Here is an 8,881-nt window from a genome sequence, read left to right as displayed (position 1 = left end):
TTTTTTTCTTGCTGTCTTCTATTGCCTGTATGCCCGACGATTTATTTAAATTTCCGGTTTTTGAACATTTGCATCAGATTGCAATAATTATGGACCATAGTTGTTGCTTCTGCTTGAATTGATGAGTTCGGCTTCGGAGTTTGCTTGTCTCTTCATTGTTACGTTGCTTTTCTCTCCACTTCAGTGAATTTGTTTTTGAAAATGTGTGGTCGTACAGAGGAGTTAATTTGTGTTTTGTAGTTTTTGTAAATAATAATTAAATATTAGCACATCTGTACATATTTGAAAGTAGTTGAGTCTTGTGTAACAAAGTGATAGTTATTAAAGCACCTACTGTTGCTAAAATTAGATTGGATTGGGGAGCCATTGATCGTAGATAGCTGTGTGTTGGTCATGTCTGAAGTGGTTCTAAAACTTTGTCCTCAAATTTTTTCAGCGAATCAGATAGTTGGGTGTTAAAGAGCTCAGGCGCTCGTCTCTAACCATCAATTCCAGAAGTTGTCTCCCATTTCATTTGCTCATTTTGCCCATCGGCGCAAAGAATACACCTAAAAAGCCCTTGCCTCTTGCGACGACACTTGGCCGTAGACTGAGTGCCTTCCTTACCATTTAGGACATATTTGGCTCACTCGAGTGCTCCTAGCATGCTTCTCAGAAACCTAATCCCCATGCTGGCCACCTAATTTAGCTTCCTTGCCGATGTGGTGCGCCGCTCTGGCTATGCGTTAGGCCGAAGACCAAGAGTCCTCGAAACTTCCATGAGACAAGGCGAGATACCTCTACTAAAACAGGCGGCTTGCCTTGCAAATTGCCTATCAACGCTTTCCGCCGACTTCCCTTTAGTTAATAGCGGAATTTGTGTCTGAAATCGGTTCACCGCCGAGACTCAACGGGAGAGTCATATTCGACTCCATTCCGATTCCTGAGCAATTAGCCGGGTAGGCCAAACTCGTGTCATTAGTGAGTGATGAATTTATCTCCGACGGGTTAGAACTCGCCCGCCAGAATTAGTCAGACTTGGTTGTTGTGGTTTTTGTTTCTAATCATTTGGCTGGCCATAAGAATACTGTCTCCACCCAGAGCCACTATTCAAACCCGAACGGAAACTCCACTATAAATGATCACCATGGCTATATATCGAATCTCTACCGTAACTGCACCAACAAACTAACGCCGAAGTGTTCGAAATATACATGTACCCTGAGGCCTTCCAAAGTTTTAACGGGACGAAGGCGGTCACGTCATTAGCTTGCCAGCCTTTTCTGCTAAGTGTCACAACAACATATGTAAACAGGTGGCAGAATACTGCAACCATTAGCTCAGGATTGAACATATAGAAATGGAATTTAACGTTCTCATCAGAGAGCCAAGGTCGTTACCGTCCAGGTTGAAGCTCGCAAGCAGCAGTATACAGGACGTACCACCCAAAGACGTTCGGCTCTAGACCCCTCATCCATTGTGGGCAGAACTACTGCAGCACGAACTGCTATCAGAAAACCAGGTGTTTAAAAGGCTCGAAGACTAGGCATTCCAGATATTTGAAGGGTTTAGATTTCATCACACCGATTACGGCGTCTCCGAAATCGCTCCTAATAGTCTCATCCCTGAAAGGAGGATTGGCTCGGACGGGGTGAGTGGAGGAAGGGAGCAAGTTAAATTTTTCACAAATGGCAGAAGTAACTGTCATTAAGGAAGCAATGGACTAACTGCTCAAGAGTATGTAGTCAATTAAGGGGATAGGCATTTATGTACTATGATAGCCAAGCATCAGGGAACTGAACTGAATGGTGGTGCTCTCGAAATTGTATAGAGAATGAATTGTTCTCTCGCGCAATTGCGTTGTAGTCCTTCTTGTTAAGCTCCATTTCGGGTTGGTTTTTCCCCCGATTTTTTGGTAACAGCTAAGTACTAGTTCTGCGCGGTTGCGGATATTTAAGGAACCGGATCTGTCGAGTCCGGTTTTTAAAAAAGAGGTAACGGAAATAGGCCCTATGGAAATAGCTAAACAAAAGATTTTAAAAGAGGCCATTTTTCGGTTCCTGCCAGAGCCGTTCTTCGGGTGATTTGAAATTGAGTTTCGTTTCTTCCGGAACTGTTTTTCGGATCTTTCGGAAACGAGTTTCCGTTCTTCCGGAAACGTTTTTCGTTTTTTTTTTAGAATGGAGTTTTGGTTCTTCCGGAACCGTTTCTCGTGTCTTTCGGAATCGAGTTTTGGTCGGTTTTCTAAAGAACCCGGTTTTCTGGTTGGGGTTCCTCTGCCAAACAAAAATTACATTTTTTTCGAAATTGCCTTGCACAAATACTTTATACCTACTCAGAGATGTACTGCGAACTTTATTTTCCAGGACGGTCTATTGGACAGCCCTCCAGAGACTAAGGTTGACAAGCTCTCGGGTATTGAAATTAGCCGCATTCGTGATTTTGTAATCGGTACTCGGCGTTTCGTCGATTGAATAATGGTCACCCTTCTTATTCTACGTGATATCACAAGGGTTAAACTCCTAAGTGTTCAAGTGCCTCACATATTGGGGACGACCACTGAAACCTAACCTTACCTAAGTTCAGATGCGCACTTTTTCACAGATCTGTCTCTTTGTTATACAATTTTCATGCGAATGAGTCAAATGAAGTGGGAAATTATAAAAGTGTCTCATTAACTTCGTATGTCTGTATATGTTAGGACTTTCTTTTATACATACAGTTACGTGTTTAGCCTGCTAAGCAGCGCCAAATCTCAGTAAGTAGATATACCGCAAAACCACTAAACCGCCACCCATAAGCGCAGCAACGCCACCCGCACCACCAACTCCACCACAACAATGTAACGATTGGAAATAATTTGATTACGTATTAAAAAGTTTTAAATGTCAACGTCAACGAGATGTGAAAATTGCAGATGAGCATTTGACGAATCATAAAATTACAGAAAATTGAATTAAGAAACGCACGCAACCGCGACAGTTCCTCCGTTGTCGACCGGCAGCTTGGCTGATAAATGATAGACGGCAAGGTAAGCGTTGGCGAAAACAAGCCTTGAATTCGATTTGAATTGAATTGTGCGGAAGAATTGATTCAAATGATTATGGAGAAGAAAGGATGAGAGGGCGGCAATGAAAGAGGAAGGTTGCGCAACTCTGTTGACGTTGTTGGTATTTGATTTTTGGTCTCACTTGGCTCTTTTAACGCATTTGCGGTTAACAAAATTTAAAAAGTACACAAACCCATAGACGAAACCGATTTGGAGTTGATTTGCCATCGATAGTGGAAGGGTCTGTGTGTGTGTGTGGAAGCGCGCGTGGAGTCGTTGTAAGAGTGGGTGAGGGATAGAAGAGTGCGCGCGCCTGACATTTTAAAGTCACAGTCAATCACCTTTGCTGTTTGCCACCAACAAAAATTTAGCAGTGCTGCTGTACCAACTCAAAAGTAAGGGCATGAGTGAGGCATTGCGGGGTACGCTGCGTCCCTTGCGGCAGCCAGTAGGTAGCCACAGGGGATGTGCGCCAATACACCACTGTCGTCGTAATATTTAGTTAAGCAGAGTTCAATGGCTTGATTATGAGGCTTGGGAGGTAGCGGCAAATGGAGCACTTCAATAATTTGTTAAGTATTTAATCTTTAGCCTTTAATAGGCATAAAACCATACATAACCCAACGCTGAATTTCTAGCGAAAAATATTTATGAAATTTTTATATGAACTAAAGAGTAGGATGCGGTCTCAATTGATTATTCCCCGGCGTACAACGGTATTGCATATTTAATTTTTGATTTTTTTTTTTTGTGTCTTATTACAGATTTTTGTTTGATGTTGTTGGCATCATGAAAATAAAGCAGCCAAGGTAAGGTTAATTATAGTGCCATGCCAGTGAGCGTGAAGAGATCACTATAAAATCAACTACATATTAATGAATAATGACTTGACTTTAGTGCTCCCAAAGGAGATAAGCGGTCTGTAGAACTTGTGCTGCTGCCTAAAGAGATGAGAGGAAATAATAAAAATTTTGTATTTACAAGCATAGTTATGGCGAATGCCTAAGCAGGCATCTTCGAGCAATCAAGAGGTTAATAAACATAGGGGTATCTACACTTACGCATGCATCTAAATATGTATAAATGTATGACAGTGTCATCACTGCCTCTTGGATGTCCTTGTATTTTCCAGTTGCGCCTAATCAATCGTAAACTATCAACTAAATTTCCACTGAACTTATTTGATTACCACGTGTTGTATACCGAGCGGTAAACTACAACTGCGAGCCACTATGTAAATATGTAAACGAATATATATGTATGTATTAGTGTGGGGCACCCCTTGTTCAACGTACAAAACCAAGCCATTGTCGAACATTTCAAAATTAAATGAAAAAATTTAGAGTTCGAAAAAATTTCGATTTAAACAAATCGCAAAAATTGGAAAAAATTAAAAAAAAATATTTTTTTGATAATTTGTTTAAAATTTTTAAATTGTCCTGCATGTTTTTATTTCGTACTTACACTAAAATAAGAGGCTGCCTAGACAAAATTTAAATGTTGATTTTTTAAGGACCACTCTAATTTTTTAAATTGCAAAAATTTCACAACATTTTGACTTTGAACTGCTGCAATTCAGCGCCTCTATTAATTTATATGAGTAAGTTTCAATAATACAACACTTAAATTTTATCAGATTTCAAGCCAAAAATTTGCCGAATTTTTGGGATATAAAAAAAGAATATTTTTTTTTAATTTTTTTTTTAATTTTTTAATTTTCCTTTATGTCTTTATTTCGTACTTGGATCAAAATTAAAGAGTGTCCATAAAAAAATTTAGTGTTGATATTTTAAGGACCACCTTATTTTTTTTTTAAATCGTAAAAAATCGGCAAAATTCTTACTTTGAACTGTTATAATTCAGTGCGTTTATGAATTTGTATGAACAGGTTCCAGTAATATTTCAACATTATCAGATTTCAAGTCAAAACTTTATCGAATTTTTGCGATAAAAAAAATTCATTGTTTTAAAAATTTGTTTAAAATTTTTTACTTTTCCTGGATATATTTAATTCATACTTAGACCAAAGTTAACGAGTGCCAATACAAAATTTATAGGTTGATATTAGAGTGGCTAGTTTTTTCAATCGCAAAAATTCCACAAAATTTTTACTTTGAAGTGCCATAATTCAGCGCGTTTATGAATTTATATGAATAAGTTTCAGAAATATTTTTTTTTAATGTTAAAATTTTTTTGGACGTCTTTATTTTGCACATAGAACAAAATAAAATGGGTGCCCCATGCAAAATTTAGATATTGATATTTTTAAGGACCACTCTAATACGTAAATACATGTGTATGCAAATATTTACATTAGACCGTACCACCTTGCAAACAAATAAAAAAACCTTCGCCGTACACCCTCGAGTATGAAGTATTTTTGCCAGCCAATTTCGCATTTTGTTTTTACCGAAACGAAGGTTCGGCAATCTTTTTTTTTACTAGTTCTACTGCATGGAAAAATCGAAATGCTTCCGTGCCAAAAGGGTCATAATTTCTGGTGTGCTTTAATTTAGTGACATTAGGGTAGTACGCTAGGGTGATAAGTGCTGAGATATGGTGGGATGTTTGCCGTCAATGAACTTTTGAACAAAAAAATTTTATCTGACTTTGAATTTCAAAGATATGACGAAAAAGCTAAAACGGCGACCCCCACTTTCGGCCAAAAACAAAAAATATTTCTTTTCGAAATTAAGTATGTAAGGCTGTTCGTTGCCTCCATTTTTGCTGCCATCGAAAATCGACTCTCGCTTCGGCGATTTGTAGACTCATAGCCTCCGATGTCAGCAAGTCTGCCGACTAATACCCACCATCAGTTGGCCGCAACACCTCTGCCATTGGAGGACCTTTACATGCATGCATATGTAGGTATGTATGTATGTATGTATGATGGCATATGGTGGCACGAGGAAATCGCTGCCGCTGCACTCCGATTCCCACGTGTATGATGGGCGCTGCTGCTGGTGTATTCGATTAACCCTTCGCAGTAAGAACTCGCAGGCACGCAAAAACATGCCATACCACATACATACATATGTATGTACATTTACAAGTATATGGAATAGTGTAGTATAATTCTCTACGGAATCTGGTAACGCTTTGTGGCACACCAAATACCGCAACAACGCCGCTCTTTTCGCAGCTGTCTGAAGGCATGTCTGCCACAGTTGATTTGCATTCTTCGAAGTGTATCCAATTATTAGGCTCATCGGCAATTAACTATGTACATACAGTTGCTATTTTTGAATTGAAAAAGTTGCCTAAATAACAACTTTTGAGTTATTGAATAAAATTTTAATCTAAAGCCAATATTTAATATTCGGAATCCGCTCCAGTCACCTGTCAGACTGATTGTTAATTGAAATAAAAAAAAAAACAGTACAGTAGTAAATATCGACAGCTGAGTGTAAGATCGACCTACATATCTCAGCAGCCAGTTCGAAAACGTTCTATCTCAGGAAACTTTTCAAGAACGCCATATTTAAGAATTTGGTTGAAGAACGCCCCATCTCAGAATTCGGCTCAAAAACGCCATAACTATCTCAGCTGCCGATTCAAAAACGTCCTATCTCGGCACATTTTCAATGCATTTTCAGCTGAGATAGGGTGTTTTTGAATCGAATTCTGAGATAGGGCGTTCTTCAACCAAATTCTGGGATTGGGTGTTTTTCAATAAAATTGCGAAATGGGCCGTTTTTCGATTAAATCCTGAAATAGCGCGTTCTTCAAAGTTTTCAAAGATAGGTCATTTTCAAACTGGCTGCCGAGATAGGTCGATCTTCCACTCAGGTAAGTACGGTCGAAACCGAACTTTATACATATACCCGGCGCAAGTATTAAATTGTCAACATATTCCTTCTTTGTACCAAAGTAAATAACTGTACCGAACTTGATAAATCGGTTATCGAGATGTACATATGAATCACGCCCATTTTGCAAAACTTTTTGACACTATCATTTACTCCTAAGAAATTATTGCATACGTATATAAATTTTCAGTGAATAAGCTTCGGTAGTTACTGACTTACAAGTCGCAGTTGTACTATTTCTGTAAATTACCGTTATATGGGTGGTGGGCGTGGTTATTGTCCGATTTCAAAATTTTTAAAAGGTTTCTTAGTTTCACTCTTGGCAATGTTCGGGTCGGTGGAAAGGCTGCTGGGATACAGCACTTCTTCATAAGTGAGCGGTACAACATCCATTTTCCAAAAATTTTCTTATTTTATGCCAAAATTCTGCTTTCACATTACGGTATTCAACAATTTGGATCCAGTATTTACGAAAATATCGTAGCTGTTGAATTTTGCGAAAATACCGTTAGAGGGTAGGTGGGCGTTGTACCTTCTGGTTGCGTCCATTTTCAATACCAACCCCGTACCGAATTTTGTTCAAAAATCTAAATTTTTACTCGAGTTGTCTTGTACAAAGGCGGACGGACAGACGGACGGATAAATACATACATACAGTGACTTAAACAAATGACCACGTGTTGATTTTCTTCAAATATTAGTAATGCTTTTGGAGCTAAATTTCATTTGTTATTTTTATATAAGAATATCGTCTAAACTTTAACCAAAACCGTGTAAATGACAGCTATCAACTTTATACAAAATTTAGGAAAATTCAACAAAATTTCAAGAAGAAAATCAACACGCGGTCATTTGTTTGAGTCAATGTATGCAGCTTAATCGACTTCTCTCTTCATTCTGAGCATTTCTTTATACATACATTTATATGTCTTTATCTATTTCGATTTCTTTGGGCTATTACAAACAACCGTTATGCGAACAAAGCTATAAAATCTAAATTGCTTTGCAAAAATACTTTAGACTTAGAGGTCTACGGCAAACTTTTTTCGGCACGGTAGAGCTGTATTCGATTCGATATTTTTGAGAATCGATTTTCTCGATTCAATTTGAAAAAAAAAAATCGATTAAATCGATTAACAAAGGAATGACAAGACCACTCAATTGGCTCTTTATTACTGCAGCGTGGAGCTAAAATAACGCAAATAAAATATTTAATAGAAAAATCTCTTTAAAAAATTCCCGCTATTTCCTTCCATCAAGCAATCAATAAGGTACGGTTAACACAAATAAAATAAAAGCCTATTGGAAATACGCTTACCAAGAAACACCAGCCAACACAACACCTTCAATGCCATTCAAACCTGTTAACTTTACAGTTAACTAAACAGTTATATTTACGATTGTGTTTAGGTAAACAATTAACAATAATAAAAGAAACAAAACTAAACAAATGGCCAATAGTAAATAGCAAATCATAACAGTGATAATCTGCGCCGTTGGATGCCGTAAGAAGCCAAAGCAAATGCAACACTTTTAACGGTTTCAAAGGCTTACATTTGCACATACATATGTACATACTATGTATTTGGTATACGTTGTACAACAAACAACACACAGCGGGAAAAACCACAATGCCGACGAAGGCGCAAACACGTATGTATCTACAAGTTCCTATGAAATTCAGCTGATGCACAAGAGCACAGTTAGAAAATTTAGTAGCGCATTGTTTGTGAGAAAGGGTTGAAAATTCAATGGAACAAGTGTGAAAAGCCGTTGGAAGGTAAAGGGTTAGAATATTTGTGCGGAAGCTGAAAAGCCATTAGCATGAAGATGTTTTCATATGAGTGTTGAGTGTTGAATATGTATGTATGTATGTATGTGGAAATGTGTATGAGTATGTTGGTAGATATGTATTTGGGTTAGTTGTTGGTTGCATTGTTTGTTAATTTTATTTTATTTCCTAACTGTTTATTTAAAATTAAGTTAAGCACTTTAAAGTCATTTAATGGATGTTCAAGGTAAATAAGCTTCAGCTTTCTTTTAT

This window comes from Rhagoletis pomonella, unplaced genomic scaffold (genome assembly GCF_013731165.1).
Source record: "Rhagoletis pomonella isolate Grant_MI unplaced genomic scaffold, Rhpom_1.0 Rhpom_scaffold_00008, whole genome shotgun sequence".
Classification (NCBI taxonomy): domain Eukaryota; kingdom Metazoa; phylum Arthropoda; class Insecta; order Diptera; family Tephritidae; genus Rhagoletis; species Rhagoletis pomonella.
The sequence above is the reverse complement of the archived record's forward strand: the minus strand, read 5'-3'. Positions refer to the sequence as shown.